This window comes from Hirundo rustica, chromosome 15 (genome assembly GCF_015227805.2).
Source record: "Hirundo rustica isolate bHirRus1 chromosome 15, bHirRus1.pri.v3, whole genome shotgun sequence".
Classification (NCBI taxonomy): domain Eukaryota; kingdom Metazoa; phylum Chordata; class Aves; order Passeriformes; family Hirundinidae; genus Hirundo; species Hirundo rustica.
In genome coordinates this window covers 6038451-6052704 of record NC_053464.1, presented here as the reverse complement: position 1 = coordinate 6052704, position 14254 = coordinate 6038451, and the positions used below count along the sequence as shown (strand labels likewise).

General features: G+C 38.0%; 1 protein-coding gene across 1 annotated transcript in view; it reads left to right on the top strand.

Moving 5' to 3' along the window:
* Window positions 1–7226: 7226 nt before the first annotated feature.
* GRIN2A (glutamate ionotropic receptor NMDA type subunit 2A) overlaps window positions 7227–14254 on the top strand; it is a 181857-nt gene continuing 174829 nt past the window's right edge. The window contains exon 1 of the mRNA XM_058422576.1: window positions 7227–7443. The gene's annotated coding sequence lies outside the window, so the exon portion shown is untranslated. The remainder of the gene's footprint in view (window positions 7444–14254) is intronic.

The following is a 14254-nucleotide window of genomic DNA, read 5'->3' as shown; positions in this document are numbered from 1 at the left end:
AAAGAAAATGAATTTTCCCACAGTAGTCACAGACAATTCTAAGCATTTTCCAAATCTGTATTCAAAATATGTGGCAGATTGTGTGTGCTGTGCTTCACCTTCATGTCCATCAATTACCAACTTTAATGACGAGCAGGTAATCAAGAATGTAAGCAGTATGCTGTTCTGTACATACACTTATGTTCTCGAGTTTAACTCAAAAATTTGCTGAAGCCATGATTCATCAGGCTGATAATTGGGCTAAGTTCTGACGTGCTGGTGTGAAAAATCTGCAGGATAATTGGAATTCCATTGATAGGTCCATCAGGTGGTGCAATTGCTGCATGGTCTGGATACAAGATTTTTCTTCAAACGCTGGAAGCAGGGTGTGAAAGCAATCATCTCTTATTTTGCTGAAAAACAGCTCAAAATGAATACAAATAAAATAAATGTATTCTTTCATATAGGAAACACTAGCTCTGAAACTATTTACAGCAGAAGATGGTTCCTAACAGTCATGAATGAACTAGCAGATGCATGATGCTAAAGTTTGTAATTGTCCAAAAGATTTAAAAAACCCACAAAGCTATATAAAATATTCTAAAGAGCTAGAAAAAAAAAACTTGTTTTCCTAAGCCGAAGGCAATAAACAACTAGGGGAAAATAAAAGCCATTCATGCAGAAGATCTGAGAACCTTTCTTCCCCTCGACTCCAGATCTCTCAGAGAGGGTATGATATGCTCCTCTGTTTTTAGCTGTCACGCTTAATATGACTAATAAATTTTGAATCCACCCAAAATGTAAAAATATACTTTCCACATAAAGAGCTGGCAGATATAAGATGATATATGAAGATTTATTTGACAATATAGCCTTGCTTTAAGTCAGGAGGCATTTGAAGTATTACTAGAAAGAAAATATGCAGCTGTTCTCCTTAACTGTGACAAATTGCACAAGCTGCAAAAGTCCTGTTCAGTGCATATAAGTTTTTGATAGGAAAGTTTTTTGATTTTTTTTTTCCTACTTACCTTTTGAAGCAAGGAAAATGGAGAAAGAAATTAAATTTTAAACATGAAGTAGAAGAGTAGAACTTGAATTGTACAGTAGGGCAGTCCAGATCTTCACATGAGGCTTTTGCCTGTGAAGTGCCTCAGTTAGAATTAGTTCTGTTGGTTTTTAACAGGCACTAAGTGTCATAAAGTAATCTGAGAGGTGAGAAATTAAATGGAAATAAGTTGAGAGGTGGTGGCAGAGGGCTGATAAATCATTTAGCTGTTACCTACCAACTCTTAACCTTTTTGTCTAAATTTGTGTTATGAGTCTGGAGTAACACAAAGAGATCTAATGGAAAACTAATTATATTGTTATATTGTTATTGTTATATTGTTATATTGATTAGCCAGATTAAAAGTGAAAATAATTATTTTTAATAATCAATAATTGAATGGCCTGCATAAATTTGTAGGGTGTGGATCACGTTTCAAAACTTTGGAAAGCATATAACATCACAAAGTTAGTGCTCATGTTAAGTAACCTTCCTTGAAATGGTGCTAAGTAGCATAATTTTGCTTAATTGTTTTATTTTTGTGTTTATTGATTACCTTCCATAATTTGCTTGCTTGAACAGCACTTTGAGGCCAAATGACTTCGATTTCCTGGACAGTGCCTTTTATTGTCTTTTGCAAAGACACAACACTAATCTTCCTTCTGCTTTCCTTCTGGAAATAATCCGGAACTTCACCAGTTTTTTCAAGAATAATTTACAAATGAATATAAATAGTTTGTGGAGCTTTCCAGCATGTTCTTTAGATTTTCCATGATGCATATTATCTGTGCATTAAAGTCCTTAATAGCTTGATATTAGTTAGGTGTACCATTATCCTGCTAGAATATGAACTTCTTCCATGAAATATACTTCCAGAAGTATCAGTTATAATTTACAAATTTGGATGTAGTTTTTAACTCTATTAATATGCTTCTTTTTCCTCATGCTAGCCACAGACAGCAGTCAGACCTAACTAAATAAGCATCAGTAATTATTTCACTAAATTTAAACTGTAAATTTAAATGCAAAGTGACTCTTGGATCCCACTGCTGTTTAAAAACTCCTACCAAAAAAACCCCACAACCAACCAAACCATAACCAGTTCATTGAGTAAGCACAGTATTTGAGAATTGTCTTTATCTTTAGCAGGAAAAAATCCACACATTTCCTTTGCACAGGGACTCCCAGATGTGAGAGAGTTACAGCTCAAATCTATGTACAAGGAAGGAAGCAAGTTCAGCAAATATTTAATGCAAATGGTAGCTATTCATTCTAGTTGACAATTAAATGCTTATAGGATAGCACATTGAAAATTGATGTCATCCCTAAAGGACAGACTTTTTTTGTGAAGGCACTAACGTGACACCTGCAATCAGGTTAATTGGCAAAAAAAAGGCATTTTACTGGTATTTGCATTACAGTGTACTGGACACACACATTCATTCTCTTGTGCTTGTGAGAGATGAAAAAAAATTACCTTCTCTAACTTACTGAAGATAAAAATCAGTGTTTGGCTTTAATGCCAGGAATCAAAGTATTACAGAAGGTGGACTTTTGTAATTGCACAGCCAAAATTAACTGTGCCCTAAAGTCAGCACTGTCTGGATTACAGACTTGGGATCTCAGGATGAAAATCACTGAGAGTTCATAGCGTTTTTGTTGACCTTCCCTGGACTGCAGTAATGAACTGCACCGTGCACTGCATGACTGCTGAGAATATGGATGAGAAATGGTACAAGTGCCTCTTGGTGCTACTATGTCAGCTTAAAAAAAAAAATTATATTCTCTCTGTATAATTCTTACTCTTTATGTTCTACTTGAGTGCACATAGGCTGTAATATCAAAAGTTATTTTCTTCATCTTTGTCAGTACACTTAAATTCCTTTTCATACATCTTCCCAAATGGAAGCCCCGAGAGCTGTTGATACACCACTAGTGGATGCTGGCATGTTCCAAGGTAAACTTGTCTCCACAGATGTCATTTTCTAGGGACCAACTTCCAAGCTTTTCCATATGTTTTGTTCCCTTTTTTTTTTGTCTTCCTTCAACATCTGTTAGTGTGGTGATAGAAGCGAGTGAGAGTATGTTTGCCTTTATTTTGCAAGAACCAGTAAGCTGTGATAAAGACATTTTACTCATGCATGGATTTCAAAATAACTATACCTTTTCCATCTATGTTAGAGTATAATGAGTAAAAGTCTTCTAAATTATGAGTTCTGGGATTTCTTTTGGCTGTCGTCAATTGGAGGGTCAGTAGTCTGTGCAGTGGGGGTGACAACTACTGGGATGTGGCAGCTTTATTAATGATATGACACTGGCACAGTGTCCTGCTTAAACATGTGGGCTCATGAAGATGTTGGCAGGCTGGGGACGAGGCAATTCTTTGAGTTGTTTTTGCTTACAATGCAAGTGAGAATTTGAGTCTCATGGCCTCTATTTTAGGTTTTCATGGCTGCCTTCCTTGGGGAAGCCAAACGCTGTTAGAATTGCTTAAGGCTGAAGAACTTCTGACCCTCTCATCATTTTCTCATGTTTTCATATATTTGATTTATTGCTGTACCTGTTTTCTCTGAGTCATCTAATCTTTCAGTCATTAATTCGCTTCCTTTGGCAAAAATATCTGACAGCCATTTAAAACTTGGGGCTTCTGGCTAGGAAAACAGCAGCGAATGACATACTTTTCTTTGAAATGAAGGCCTGAACGGAAAGGTTTGTGTCTTATGTGGAAAGCACACTGTGGCTTGTCCTTAATACCATAGGTTTGATAACATCAAGCATCAAGCCTGAAGGTAGCCTACCTTTGTACTGAGGTTGTCTGTGCAATTTTTGTGTATGCATCCAGCATGACAGAATCCGATTCATTCAAGTCTAATCACTTTAAGCTATTAAATAAGTAGTTTTATGTGTTGTTACACAACAGCTTAAACCAACTCAAGTCAACATTGCCATGGTTCCACCTTTTCCCTTCCCTCCATGAGATGCAGTCTCATGGACTCTTTCCAGGGCACTCGTATAATCCATGCAGAGCTCATTCAGGGAGCTGACTAACAGGAGGTGCACTGTGCTTTTTTGTTTCTTCTATGTCAGCTTTCTTAGGTTGGTGTAAAGCCAGTGCACATGTGATGGACAGGCTGATGATTTAGGCTGTGGTAATGCTGACATACATTATCATGGTTGTTTTAGGAACACATGAATGGCTAAGCTGATCTAATAGCTCGCTGCTGGAAGGAAGGAAGGAAGGAAGGAAGGAAGGAAGGAAGGAAGGAAGGAAGGAAGGAAGGAAGGGAGGGAGGGAGGGAGGGAGGGAGGGAGGGAGAGAGGGAGTGGTAATTCTCTTCTTCTGCCTCCCAACTAGATAAAAACTTGGTTATGTTCTCTTCTTGATTTTGTCATCAGTTCTGAAGTAAGCTGGATGGTGCTTTGTGCTGATGAATTTGCTAACATAGAAGAAAACCCCCTTAAGATGCTGTGTGGCTCTGTGTTAGCAGGGTTTACCATACATTCAGACTAATTCCAGAGGCAGCATAAAACCAGAGAAGAAGATGATAACAGGATTGTAGCTCTGACTGAGAGTAAACTAGTTGTAGAGTGCGCTTAAGAAATGTGTCTGGGTTTGACTATGGCTGGTCAGATCAGTGACATTTGTCATGCAAGTGAAAAGATCTTTTAAGAAACCTGAGCAAAATCCATGAGTTACAGTGAAACCAAATCTCAAGACAGTAGTGTCACACAGCATTATTAGACAGGACTTCTTGATGCTCCAGAAAAGTCATTGTGGCCTTTGAAGGAGAAATGTGATTTAGGTCCCTGCTTTTTCCTGTTTGACTTATTTACTTTGAAGTTGTGCAATTTGATAGGTAACGAATTTCTGGCATCTCAAGGCTGAGTCTTGCCTGGTGGAGAAAAGGGAACACAGGATTCTAGAACGGGTAACTTGGCACTGCATCACGTATGTTGAAACAGGTTTAGTATTGTATCTGTGTGGTTTTTATGTTCAATGTGTCCTGTTGTTCATAGCTTAGATCCTGCATCTTTTCCCTTTGCCTAGATGTTCGTGCCAGAAGTTGCAGGATGTGGAGATGCCAGTCCATCTTACCTAGTGTAGGCTTTGTTAGCAAAGTGGAATCTGTGCATGTGTGACCTGCCTTCAGGTAAATGTTAATAAAGATACTGTTGTGTTGTTGTAGGAGAGACATGGTTTTTGGCTCTGGGAAAGCAGGGGAGTTGTTACGAGCGTGACACCCAGGTCTTATGCTGATTTGCATATTGTTTTGTACAATGGAACAATGACTTGTTTTTTGTTTGCTTTTTGATTTGTAGATATTTCCCACTCCCTTCTAAGGACACTAAACAGTACAAGTATTTTAAATGCTCTTAAAAAAATCTTTAACATTTGAGATGTATTAAAGTAAAAAGAACTAGTATGGCTTTGTATAAATTGGTAATCAAAATGCTGATAGAAGGACTTACGCCTCTTTTTAAAGACTGAGAAAGTACCATGACTGTTTGATGAAATTTCTCATCTCCCACTAACACCTACATCAAAAAACTTTGATCTGCTAGAAAAACACCAGGCAATTTCTATGAGAGAGATATCCTTGAATCAGATTTGCATGGTTGGCCTGTTCACACAGAGAGAACCCTCATACCGGAGCTGCTGGCATGGGAGAGCCTGTGTCCTGCTTTGGCTGCAGAAATCAAAGGGTGCTTGCAAAGGCTCTGCAGTCCTTCCTGTGAGAGGCTCAGTGTCTCCCAGCCACGTGGTCACCAAGGCAGATGTTGCTGTTGTGGACAGGGGGCTAAATAGGGCAGGCACTTGCATGTGGTGTTTCAAAAAAAGCTTTCTTGGGAACAATCCAGAAGATGGATATGTGGGTGGGATCATAAATGTCTTTATTTTAACTTTCAAGCCATTGTTTTGAGTTGAGACCACTGTGGGTGTTATGTTGCACTGTATGTTCTTTCACATTTTCAAAAGAAAGAGATGGAAGCACAGTGGAAATAGAGGTCTTCTAGTATCTGAGATGTAGAACAGCTCAGGTAGAAAAGCCTTTTCAATTGACTTTGATAAATTACCACTGTGCATTAAGATTTGTTTTAACGTGAATGCTTTCTGCATTTAGTGATTGAAATTTGTTCATTCAGAAGAGATACAAAGGTTAATACCTGTGATTGTTCATATTTGAAAAAAGATTCCCATTCTTAGAAAAACACTTGCTGTTCATAGCAAAGCTCTGGAGTCTGCCTCAAGGTATCATTTCAGTCCATTCAAACCCACGCTATTCAATGAGATAATGCTGAGATAACATTGGGGCTTTCAAAACCACTTGAACAGTAAATTTAAGAGGAAGTGAAATGTGAATTCACTTCATTATTATTTAGCAGCATCTTTGATTTCTTGAAATATACTATAATGTATCTCAGACTTGGAGAGTCTGAGAAGTCTTGGAAGTGGAAGAAATTAACTTGTGTTAAACAATTGGTTATTTTAAATACTGGGGGAAAAAATCCACCTACTGCATCATTTAGCATCTGAATTGATATTCAGAACTAAGAATCAGCAGGTGGTTCCTGGGGTATTATCAAAAGTGTCCCTGAAGAAGACTATTTTTAAGAGGCAAACCCAAAGCGTATTTCACCTATGTATTTAGAAGTTCATATTCCTATTTGGCATATATAGAAGAGAAGGGAGTAAGAAGAGAATGATAGATCATGGCAGGAAACATTTAGGGCAGAAAGTGACTGAGTGTAGATGTAGGCAACAACAGCAATGGACAGAAATGTGTGGAAGGGAAATTGGAAGACCAGGAAAGGTTAATAGATTTTAGTAGATGAAGAGAGAGTAAATTATAGGCAAATACAGTGCAAAGTGGAGCAAGCAAACAGTATTCAGGCCAAACTTAAATGGAGATGAGTCAGAATAAGCTGACACACTAGAGTATGCCATAGCTGCTATATCAAAGGCAAAATAAGATTCTTGTCTTTGCCTTATTTTAGAAGTCAGGCAGTCTTTAAAGAGAAATAAGTAAATCAGAAAGCAGGAAAATGCAGGTTCTAGAATTTCTGCTTTGACTGTTGTTGTCAACACTCTGAAGCCTTGATGGCCCTGAGCAGCTTCACCTGAGGCCTTGATACACACCCACAGGCATGGGCTCTATTTAGCCTCAGCCTTCAGCCCATATTCTGTTTGGGCTGATGGGAGAGGTCCAGCATGGCTGTGTCTGTGCCTGTGCCTGGCCTTGCTGTAGGTCCCACAGAGCAGGACCCTGACCCCTGGGGTTGATGTCCTGGTGTTGGCCTGACCCTCACCTGCAGAGCAATTTCTTGGTTTGATCCCGGACCTGTGTTACCATCCTGGATTTGCCTGATGGTCTGGGCTCTTGGCTGAGCTGCCCTGCTCTCTCTGCTGGCTTTGGTTGGTAAGAGCCCTGCCCTGTTGGCTGTGCTGGTGTGCGATTGCTCCCTGGCCCGTGGGGAGCGACCAGCCCCTGCTGTGCCTTGACAATGGCTTTGGTGACTGGAATAGGGGAGGCTCAGTGAAAACCACCAACTTCTCTTTTATTTATTCTTTCCAAGTATTAAGTTGGCAGATGCAAATCTATCCATTTCTAGAAGTGAACTGCTTTAATGGCTTTTTATCTTTCCAATAATTCCTTGCACTGTAAAATAAGAATGAAAATCATGTAAATACCTGGGATTTTCTCAAATACTGGCATTTGCTTAAAATAATCATCATTTCTAGGTCTACAGCTTTGCTGAAATAGACAGTTTTTTAAGGACAATATATGTGACTTGGTATATTGCTGTAATGGCTGGAGGAATCTAATAGTAGCTGTTTGGAAATCAGGAGGCAGTAATGGTACTGTGACCCTTGATCTCAGATCAGAATTTGCAAGTGCTGAGCTTTTTCTCAGCTTACTTAATATCTAAACCTGTATTTTTTATATCCTTAGAAATTTCAGCTGAAACTGTGTAAGAGATATTAGTAACGTTAATAACTCTATAAGCATAAGTTACACTACTTTGGAATAACTTTAGATTTGATGTAATTCATTCAATAGCAGTTATACAGAACTTTTCGTGCCAATCATTGACTTCTCTATTCTATTAATAGTATATGACTTTTCAGCAAGGAAGGCTTTTGCTTTTTTAAATAACATTACCTTGTAAAACTTATATTCATATCCTGCTTATTTTGTTAGAAAAGCTAGCCAGGGTACTGCATCCAGCTTTCTTCCCTGCATTTACACTATATCCACTTCCTGAGGGAAGCGTGCCTTTGTGCTTTAACCTAAATGCTTAAACGAAAGTTGTTTCAGTTGATAAGGACATGGCCAATGTCTTTCCTATTGCTTCTAATTACACAATGCAAAAAAAGTTTCCATTCTCCAGAACAGGTTTATCTGCTCAGCTGCTTCTGTCCAAACGATCCATCAAGCTGTCCTATTAACTACTCTGCATTAAGGTGAAGATAAATGCTAAGGCAATAGCAGAGACAGGCTTTTGCTGGGAGTGCAGGCTATGCTTTGCAAAGTCCCCAATTTGGGAGACTAGGACAGGAAATGGGATTGCAAATACAGTTAATATATGCTTTGAAGCATTTGGTTTATATGTTTTCATTTCAAGTACTACTGCTTCAGGATTTCACTTCTAAATTTTGCTTTCTAGCTCAGTAACTATGCTTTTTGGTAATGGCAGCTGATCCTGCCCAGCCTCCATTTTCAGAGGTGCAGTACATGCTTCAGTTATGTTACCAACACACTGCAGAGATGAGCAATTACTTAATTTTCTTGGCTTTAGCTATGTGCTTACTCATGAAACTAGATGCTTTACTCATCTCCTTGTGAGACATGGGAGGGTGGTTCGAGGAGTTAAATAGAACTTCAGATCTCTGATAAAGAATGTCAGAAATTTAACTAACGTGATAAATGATTCAGTTTTGCACTGGTTTGGTAGGTCTTTAAAAAACATCCAAACAAAAACCCAGAAGCCAGACTAATGTGCCATATTTTGTTGCCAGCAGCCACTGTAGAATAAACAAATCCCAGAGAAGATCCATGTCGAGTGAAGGATTGAAAATGTTGTCCAAACTGGGTCTTTTGGTCAGTTGCAATGGAGACATAACCACACTGAGTAGAACTGCCATGTGTCTCCCCATGAGATGCGTCATAGAAAAGACTGAAAATCAGGTCCCAATTTTACTGAAATGTCATAACATTGATACTGTAACTTAAACTGTTAGTTCATTACTTATCTGCTGGTAAATAAAAGCTACTTCAGATGTGACTGCAGGGATGTAGTGACTTACTGGTGAATAGTTGGCTGATTATAGCATCTCTAAAATACTTAACTTGTCCATGAATTATTGAAAGTATATGATAGCAAAACATGTGAGATACCTCAGTGATATTTTCAATATTCTTTCCTTGCCTTGTTTAATTATGTCATCATTTTTCTGGGACTCTATAGAACAAGGGAAAAAATGCAGTTTTGACATTTTCTTGTAGATTTCAAAGGATGATGTATTCCATTATTATAACAGCTCTATGTCCCTGACAGTTTTTTTCAACCATATTTTAGCAGCTATATTTTTTGCCTATGCTTCCCTGTGCTTATTAATTCTTCAGTGTTGTACTTCCTGATCTTCCCCCCACCCCCCATATTAACTGTTTTCTTTTATAGCTTTCCCTTTTCCTCTTATTTTTGTTTCCAGAGCTTTGGTTGCAGAGGAGCATTGTGCATAAATTGTCATGTTACTAAAAATACAGTTTGCCTCTCCTACTTAATGGCTGATACCTTTGGAGAATGTGCAGTGGTTTCCAGACATTCAAGTGAAGATTAGCAGTTACTTTGTTAACTGCAAGTTCTAATGACATTTGATTCTTTACTACTTCATTTTATGTGGTTTATTAGATGAAGTATATTTGCAGTTAGTGAAGATGGTTTTGGCTGTCCTAGTCAAGTAGACATCACTTATAATGACAGTTGAAAAAGGGTTAATAAGATTCCATTTGTATAGATTTTTCACAACCGTCTATTCCATGAATGTAAGATACAGCACAGAGTAATCTAGTTCTTTATATAAGTAATGCAGTTGTCTTGAGCAAAGATATACAAATTCTTCTGTAATACACAACATTTAAGATTATTTTGACACTTTTGTCAAAATACTTCAGTCTGTCCTAAATTTGTGTTTAATATCTATGGGGGAAGAGGACAGAGCACTGTCATTGGTAGCTGAATTGCAGAACACTTGCATCTTACTCAGAGAATAGGTAAGCTAAAGGATCTCCACTGTCTCTGATCAGGAATCCTTAATTGTAGGATTCTCACTGTAGACACCTCAAGTGTCTCCTGAAATTCAATGAAACTTTACAAGTTCATGTTTGTAAGTGCGTCCGAGTTCTGTGGTCTGAAGTAGCAGACCCAGTGTTCCATAGGTAACTAGGTCCTGCTCTGGATGGGTAATGTTCTGAGAACACAAAACAAGACTGCCACAGATGTGCAGGTGTGTAAAAAGGCATAGATCAGCAAACAGAGCATTCAGAATTACTATTCTAAATCTTCCAAACATATTGCCTTTCTCAAGTTGCTCTCCTTACACAGGACTAACTTACTTTGGTTTATGGTTTCATTATTGAAACATATATGGAAAAACCATGTAGTGCCTGTGTATGCTAATGAAAGCACTGGTCTCTGTATGTTGTACTGTCCTATTGCCCATACTCTTTGTACATCTTAAAGCATCTTGACCTCTGGCAATCATTTTGAAGTTACTTTCATTGTGCGGTGCTGTTTGATCTGAAGGGATGCTTAAGTAGCTGAGTAACTGGATAAACAGAAACTGAGCTGCTTGAACAAAACTTCCTTGCAGAGAAAATGGATGTGGTTGTGAAAAGAGAAGCCCATTAGCTCTACCACTCTGAAAAAAAAAAAAAAAATCCACTAACCTGAATACTATTTTGAATAATCAGGTAGTGTTTGTTGCTGATATTTAACTGCTCTAAAGTAAATATAAAATTGTTGCTTATCATGCTTATATTTCATTTTTGTACTTGATAGTATAAATGCTGATGCCAGCCCATACTCATATGTATGTTAATCACAGATCTCTCTAAAACAGTAGGAAAGCTTATGTAAAGCAGAACAATGTTGCCAGGTATTTCTGCAAAACTCCATGTATTGATTCAAGGACAGTATTTCTAGTCAAATTCTACTTTACATAGATCAGCAAGTCACTGGTTTTCTTAGAACATTTTAGCAGGATAAGAAAACGAAGAGATACTTAAGTGTGTGTCTCCAAAATGGGTACTGTACATGACTAGAGAAGTAAATCAACTTCAGTTTATTCATAAGTGTCTTTCCTGCACAGCTGCTATCAGATTTTCATTGAGAGATAAATGTTAAATCAGTTTAATTTTGGTGCTAATAAGCAGTTTGCGTACTTGTTCTTGAGTATTAAAAATACAACCCTTTATATGTGATTTTAACTACTTTTAGATACCTTATTCATATGCAGAAAAACCTTGAAATTGAAAAATTTATTATCAGTGATGCAACTGCTTATGAAATTATGTCTTTTATTTGACTGTTTAGCTAGAAATTTATGAAGAGGCTTTGAAATAGAAGCTGGCACTCAGGATTTCCCCTTTTGAAATTGTTCCTTCTGGTGTGCTCTCCCTCTGGCTGCATGAATTCCTGCACCTTGTGCAGCTTCTGATCTGAAGAAACACTTCATATGCAAAGGCAAAGCCAGGAGTTTATTGTTAGCCTAATTAAAGTCTTGATAGTCTAATCAAAGAGTTATTATTAGCATAGGAATAAGTATTTCAGAGAGAGTACTGTTGTACAAGAGGTCTCAGTCATGATACACTTAAACTTATTATTCCATGCACGTTTGTATCTACCCCCTTTCCCCCCTGCTTTTTCATTCATCCATTTGCCACCCTTCTGCGTCCTAAGGTCAACAGGACCTTAGCAACTTTCCTCAACAAGGACTGGGAGGGAAGTATCAAGCTGGCAACATTTCACAAGAAGGATACTGATACTGATGATGCTGTTTTTGTCTTCTTGTAGAACCCTCTTGGAGTTAATCCTGTTTTTAGCGCATGCTTACTCCTTAGTCCTTCTACGTGTGTCTGGAATTCCACATTACAGCTGAATTTCCCAAAAGTAATAAATACTGTATATATATGTATATTGGATGCTTATTCTTTGGTTTTTTGTCATATCTAGTTTTAGCCTGCTCTGAAACTTGCATGCATTTAAGGACCAGTAATCAACTATTCATGAGCTGAATGTAGTTGAGATCTCTTTTAATTTCCTGTGCTTGTACTTTCAAGCCCTTTGTCACCTTGTGCCTGAGCTACTCTATACTACATTGTTATTCTAGGATTGAAAATAGTTTATTCTAGAATGCATAACTACCTGTTGTTATGCTACTTTAATTGGAGGAATATCTTACAGTTACTGTAACAATAGGTCTTAGACCACACAATTGCACAAAGCTAAGCTGTAACTAAGACCAGCAATAGCGCCTTCCCGTTTGATCCCCAGACAGACCAAGGCAAGCCCAGACCTCTCCTGAGGTTGGAAAGGATGGGGTCCTAAGAAGCCTGTGATCTCTAACTGGCAGTGACAATATAATGTTGGTTTTGCTGCAGGCCAGCAGAATCTTGCTGAATATTGTTTTGAGTTCAGCTCAGCCTCTGGCCTGGCACAGAGCTGCTCCCATGGCAGTAGGGGGTGTGGGTTTCATCCTCACAGCTCCAGTTTGCTGGCTGACTGCTCTGGGGAGTGCTTTCCTCTGTCTGTCTGGGGTGGTTGGAGACAACCACATTTGGTTGGGAGGCTGATTTCAGTTTTCCTGTATATCTCAATAATGGATCCCCCCAACCCTCAAGCTCAAACAGAAGCCCCTGAGACTCAACATGGAGTGTGCTAGTACATTCTGTAATGCGAGATACAGAAGACAGTAAAAGTACCTTTTCCTGTAAAGTGTGCAAAGAGACAGTCCATAAATAGTTTTTGCATCTTCTTGTTTATGCTTTTTGTTTTCTTGACATCTGTGTTCTGATCTCTCTATTAATTTAATTTGGACACGCTAGGAGCTTTTTGAAATACAGTTGTAATTCCTTTCTTGAGAGCTTGTTCAGAGATACAAAAGAAGGGATCTCAATTTTAGGAAAAATCCTGAATATTTTATTTTTCATATCTCATTAAAAAAATGCTAACCACTCTTGAAGATCTTGGCAATCCTTTTGATACAAAGTTAATTATATCCTTTCTTAATGTGCTGTGAGAAGAGAATAATGCTTTAATGTTTATGGAAGAACTGCAGATACTGTCTGAAAAACTGGTAGTGAGGCAGTTTTCCAAAAATGTTTAACACTACAGCTTGGTGTTTGTAATAGGCTATTATAATAAAGGATAAACTACTTTACAGGATTTAAAACTGTAATTAGTAAGTGTGCTGTTGAGGATTGGGTCAGCTAAATGAGTGAAGTGGGTATTAAAATTCCTGTTGTGCTTACAGGTCAGTGAAAAGCTGACTGCCTGCCAACCTCCTTGACTCATCTTAATACCTCAGAATTAGAATAAAGCATTTAGTTTATAGATGAACTTGCTGCTCAAAGATTGAAGCTAAGGATGCGGTGACTGATGGGAGACTAGACTGGAGTTTTGTGGTGTAAAAAGAATTGCAATGTTTCAGGAATAACAAGTTAATGTTTCCATACTGCTAGAACAAAACAGTGGCTGCTTGGATTATTTGAAGGTATGTCAGGTGAGTTTAGTTGTGGTAATGTACTTCAGGTCATGAGAGCAGTAGAGATCTTGATTTATCAATGAAATTTCCTTAGCAATTTTTTTCCCATCAATTTTTTTCTGAGTTCAAAGCATTCAGACATTAATTTTCAGTGGGTTTTTTATGCTTAGAAATTGTTCAAAACATTGAGGGTTCTGGTTTTGGCCATTTTTTTTTTCCCCTACTGCTCTATTCTTTGCCTGTGTTTTGATTTTGTTATGAAGAAGTAAATTTATTGACAGTGATTGTGGAGTTAACCATCGTGACAGAAATTCTCTTGAGATGAAATAAGCATTGATGTAGCGTGTGCCATCACTGAAGCTTTCTGGCTCTGGCTACGCTATGAAGCATCAGTTTTTGGAAGCTCACTAGAACATCTGGCATCTTTTTAAGGCCTTTTCCTACTTTTTTTAATAACCACAAAG